Source organism: Triticum dicoccoides, chromosome 4A (genome assembly GCF_002162155.2).
Source record: "Triticum dicoccoides isolate Atlit2015 ecotype Zavitan chromosome 4A, WEW_v2.0, whole genome shotgun sequence".
NCBI lineage: Eukaryota > Viridiplantae > Streptophyta > Magnoliopsida > Poales > Poaceae > Triticum > Triticum dicoccoides.
The window spans coordinates 437,990,979-437,996,978 of record NC_041386.1 but is presented as its reverse complement, the minus strand read 5'-3'; positions in this window follow the sequence as shown (position 1 = coordinate 437,996,978).

Below are 6,000 nucleotides of genomic sequence, written 5' to 3'. Positions count from 1 at the left end.
TAATAATTTTATCGTTTGCGTTATTGAATGCATCACACACAGTGCGTAGAAAGAAACTGTATGGCAAAGGCTGTCCATCACACACACTTTTTATGTGATAAACGTTTGCGCAAGGTGGCCTAACGCAAAAATTTTTCAAGAGAAAGTCGTGTGTGCAGTGGAGATTGATCGCACACATAGTGGATCCTAGAAACGTTTCTGATCTCCACGTATATCACCGACATTTCGCTTTCGCAAACCGTGTGCAGTGTAATCCCTATTTAATCCATAATTAGTCCATAATTAATCCAATTAATCCCTAATTTGAAAATCACATGTTATGAATTTGAAAGTAGGCAATCACTTATTTCATATCCAACCATGTTTATTACAAATATAGTTTCAAGCACGAATCCATAATTCAATGCACAGGTACATATATTGAAGGACTACAGAAGCACCAAGTAAAGAATGATGAACCACAGTTGTACTAAAGACTGTAAAGAGAGAGGATAAAGACATTCTGGTTGCTGGAGAAGGTGAAGCGGAATGCCCATATTGTGCCCTCCTCCATGCGTAAGGCACACATGACTCTAGGCCAACCCCTTGTGATGGCTGCCCGTCCATCCTTCACTGTCTTCATTAGGACTTCTCGATGCTCATTGTAGTTTGGATGAAATACTTTAACCTTCATTGCGTGTCCACCAATCATGTACTTTGCGAGGTAATATTGAGTGAACTTCTTTGGGAACCACTGGGAACGAAAATAATTCAGACATTGTTGTCTAACAACTCATTATGGGCAGTAAAAAGAGAAGGCTGCAAAGTTTGTAGTTACCATCCTACAGCTCACTGTTGTGTTTGATAGAGCATAAAAAAATAATTTTATTGCCACCATTTGTATCTTTTTTCTAATAATCCTTATCAGTTTCCTCACTTGATGCTTGTTCATCAATATCTCATTGCCCCATACGCAAAAAGGGTCGATGCGTGGATCCTTGCCAAGGGCATATGTACCTACAAGCAACAAGTCAATATTAGAATCTATTAGTGTCCAGGCCAGGATATATATGCACTGCATTATGGAATGACGGGGGAGTACAAGCCGAGGGATGAAGCTAACCTCGGTGGAAAATGGTGGCCACTCCCGTTGTTGTCCTACATAAGTAGTGGAAAGGCATGATTAGTATAGCGATCTTAACATCAAACAAATATAGCAAAGGTAAAAAACATCATCTCCAAATGATAGCTTGAATGTGTTGGTTTCAGCATGCTGTTAAAGAAGATATAAAATGGAAGGCAATGTTACCGACAGCAGGCTTAACAACCATTAAATATTGCAATTCAAACTGGTATTGTTGAAAATGAATAGAACGTAGGCAATGCTTAAACATCACACTGGATAAATGTGTAAAACTGGAAATAAAGGGCATGTGTTAACTACACTAGGAACAACTGGAACCAAATATAGCCGTTCAAACTGGTATTGATGTAGTCGAGTGGCACAGTTCCGACTTGCACATAATGAACCACACATTGTGAATGACTGAAATAAACAAGGCATAAATGACCAGTATAACAACCAAATAAAGCCATTAAAAACTGCAGAGTCTCACTGCAACCAACCTAACAAGCAAATACAGATAAACAGGGCATATGCTTGAAAACTGGACAATTGCTCACTGCAACCAACCTAACAAGCAGATAAAGATAAACAAGGCATCTGCTTGATAACTGGAGAAATGCTAAAAAAGAAACCTAACAACCAAATACAGATAAACAAGGCATCTGCTTGATAATTGGACAAATGCTAAAAAAAGCAACCTATCAACCAAATACAGATACACAAGGCATGTGCTTGATAACTAGATAAATACTCACTACAACCAAACTAAGAACCAAATACAGATAAACAAGGCATCTGCTTGATAACTGAAAAAATGCTCACTCCAACCAACCTAACTACCAAATACAGATAAACAAGGCATCTACTCACTATAAACAACCAAATATAGCCATTCATGCAACTAAAGTGGACAATTCATACTTAAACATCACATAGACCTATTGAACAATACATTTTTGCATAACTGAAATAATTAAACATGGCACAGTTAAAGCACCGCACGACAAATGCTACTACAACAAAGGGCATAGGTTGGCAAGCTAGAAACGGTAATATTTGCTGATAGAATGTCGCCTCACATTTCATGGACGGGATCCTTCCAGTTGGAAGAGCACAGACCCATGGTGCGCTCTCTGATGTCACAGCTAGGTTGTTTCACCTTGGAAGAACCTTCATGGGTGCCCTCCTCGTGGTCGTGGTCGTGGTCGAGGAGATCTGACTTGGCAATTGAGGATCCCAAGCCGCCGCCGTAGAATGTGTCCTTCAGAAGTGACAAAATGGGCTCAATGGAGTATAAAGCTCGCAAATCCTTGACCGCTTGGTAGAGGAGATCAGCGGCAGGGCCGTGGAAGAGATCGACGGCGGTTGAACCAGAGGGGTTGGGGATGGACCACTTAACCTGTGACATGGCCTCCATGAAGCCGTCGGTGTGGACGAGCTTGATGTCGTAGCCAGCTTTCCTGAGATACAGTAATACGGCTAGCCCGCTGACATGAATCCTTCGGCATGGCAATGTAGTCAAAGTCTTCGCTGGCTTCCACGGCGACGTGTTGCTCCGGGATCGACTGGTCAGGGCAAACGGCGGCCAGCTCGCCAACATCCACCGGAGAGGCCATGATAATTCTCTTCTTGGTCGAATGCTTGTCGGGCTCCCCAGGATACGTGGTCGATCTTGGGCTGCAACATTCTGGAGCAGGGGATGTGGATCTGGCAGGAAGGGACATCGTAGGCCTCATCTAAAAACTCAGGGGAGTGGGGCGACGATATGGGAATCGCTGGATAACCTGAACTTTATTATCTAAGCTAGGAGGAAAGGGCAGACTGTCAGCGTTCTAGGAACAGGGGTCCCCAGACTTGCCTGCCTGTGGCCTGCGGCGTGGCTCAAAGGGGGCCCAGCACGGCCCGTCTTCATCAACACAGATCCAAGACCCTCGCGAGGGGCCAAGACTCGCGGGGCGGACGACACGGAGCTTCCTCAGGCACGGCCTCATCAGGCTGGCTCGCGAGGAGGTGGAGAGATCAAGGCGGGGTACCTCATGAGGTGCCCGTGACGCAAGCCATGACGACCAAGGGCGCCAGGCGGGCGCCAGCCCGCGCAGTGTCCTCCTTTCCTCTTTGGTGCAAAGGGAGCAAGCGCAGGTGAGAGCATCAAGCAAAGGCACCCGTTTCGGTGCAACGAGACCAAGACTAGTCCAACGGCAGGGAGGAAGTCATTGTGGAGCCCAAGCCAGCGTCACCACCAGAGCCTTTGGCAGGCGAGGACCAACTTTAGTCAGGATAAGTGTACCAGATGTTCCCCTTCAAAATGGCCAATTGTTGGCACCCTTCCCGCTCAATATTTGGGGAAGAGGCCCAGGGCCTTTGCCTATAAATAGGACTAGCCACCCACAGGGTAGAAGGATCGAGAATCGGCCAACCCAGAAACTAGCTAGGATCGCAATCAAGAAGAGAGAGAGAGAAGGGTGACTGAACTCCCCCTAGCAGTTCATCCCCCCAACCAAGAACAGACCCTCGCGAGGCTGTTCTTCCTTGTATTGCTCATCATCATCAGCCCAAGAGGCAATCCACCACACCACACACTGGAGTAGGGTATTACACCACAACGGTGGCCCGAACCAGTATAAACCCTGTGTCTCTTGTGTTGTTCTTTCCATAGCTTAGATCTTAGCGAGGCGGAGGGGTGCAGGTAGGTAGAAGGCGAAATCTCCGTGCGCACCCCAGTGTTCGAACCTCAAGGGTCTACCGGAACCCGAAATCCGACATTTAGTGCGCCAGGTAGGGGTGCGCCGGAATTCGTCTTGCACCACCCCGTTCTCCTTCGACCATCGCGTCCATGTCTGACGCTCGTCGGGCCCGCGACGAGTGCCGGGCTGCTCTCGCATCCCGCGTCGCCCAGACGGCTCCTGTCGGCGGGCGTCCTCGCCGTTCCCCGTCACCTGCCATCAACACCGCCACCGGCCCGGCGAGGGACGAGCAGCAAGCATCGTCTCAGCATCCGTCCATGCGGCAAGACGGCCGCACCGCTACTCCCTTGCTCACCTCAGCTGGTTCTTCGTCCCGCGCGCTCCGCGCACCCATGGAGGCTCGAGCTGCGCTCATCGCGGCAAACGAGCTCCTGCGCTACCGTCCTGTCGACGATGTCTACGAAGAATGGCTCGACCGCGTTGCCGAGCTCGTGTGCGCCGCAGGGGGCTCTCCTGCGCCGTCCGTTCCGCTGCCCCGCACCCTGCCCCGCGCGGGTGACGAAGCTCCGGCGGCGCCTCGGCCGCCTCCTCCTCAAGAAGGCACCATGGCTCCAAGGCGCGTGGCCCCTGGGCAGAACCCGCTCCGTCAGGTGCCAGCACGGCAAGAGCAGAGCTGCTAAGAAGTCCCTCGCCTGCAAGAAGCTGCCCGGGCGCTACCTGCTCCAGCACGTCGCGACCATGCTCCTGCTCCCGCGCGTCAAGACCCCGCGCTGCTCCCAGCTGCAGCGCGTGGGGACATGCAAGACCAAGCTCTCCGTCACCCAAGGCCTCCCGTGGCCACAGCAGGCTGCCGCGCCTTCACCACCGAGCTACGCAGCGTCGTGTGGCCCGGCAAGTTCAAGCCAGACCTGCCTCCTCGTTACGACGGCACGGCCGACCCTGTGGAGTTCCTCCAGCTCTATGAGCCAGGCATCGAAGCTGCCAACGGAGACGAGAAGGTCATGGCGAACTGGTTTCCCATGGCGCTCAAAGATGGGGCCCACACCCGGCTCCTGAACCTGGCTCCAGGCACGATCTCCTCCTGGGACGAGATGTGCGCCCACTTCATCGCCAACTTCCAAGGTACTCGCGACCGGCCACCCGCCGTGAGCAACATGCACCGCATCAAGCAACAACCCGGAGAGACCCTGCAGAAGTACATCTAGCGCTTCAACAAGTCACGCCTCAAGATTCCCAAGGTGACCGAGGAGGCCATCATCTCAGCCTTCTCCGACAGCGTGCGCGATGTCAAGATGAAGGAGGAGCTGGCGATGCATGAAGACCTGTGCACTTCCTTGGAGTTGTTCAACTTGGCAACCAAGTGCGCCAGGGCTGAGGAAGGGCGTCTCTCCCTCCTCGAGCTGCCTGCCGCAGACCCAGAAGAGAAGAAGCCCAAGGCCAAGGATGTGAAGCGCAAGGGGGCTGCCGTGCTCGCGGCAGAACCAGACACCAAGCGGGGCAGAGATCAGCCCGAACCTCCCAAGGGCAGTCGATACTGTGTGTACCATGACCTCCACACCCACAACACCAACGAGTGTCAAGAGCTCCGAGCCGTCCGAGAAGGAAGGATCGGCCGTCGCCCCGACCAAGGTGACCGGGGCTACGGTCGAGGAGGAGTAAGGAACGCAGGACGCTGGGAAGACCGCTGCCCGCGCCAGGGGTGGCACGATCGACCTCGCGAGGTTCGCTGGCAAGACCCGCCTCGTGAGGGAGACTAGAGGGATCAGCCTCACGAGGATCGCCCGCAAGGCAACGCAGGCCTCCCTCCGCTGCCACCGCAGCCAAGGAGAAACGAGGACCGCCATCAGGACAAGGGGGCTGGAGGCTTCCAGGAGCCGCGCGCGATCGCCTGCATCATGGGCGGGGCTCAAGCCCAAGCCTCTCAACGCATCTTCAAGTAGTTCGCCCGTGAAGTGAATGCAGTCCTCTCCAAGCTGGAAGCCACGCGCCCTCTCAGGTGGTCGGCGTGCGCCATCATGTTCAGCTCAGCAGATCAGCTCAAGTGTGCGGCCACAGCCGGAGTCCTCTCGATGCTTTGTTCCCCAATCATCAGCAACGTGGTGGTCACCAGGACCCTCATCGATCGCGGGGCAGGGCTCAACGTCCTGTCCGTGGAAACATTCAACAATCTCCAAGTGCCCTACAACCAACTTCAGCCAACCAAACCTTTCT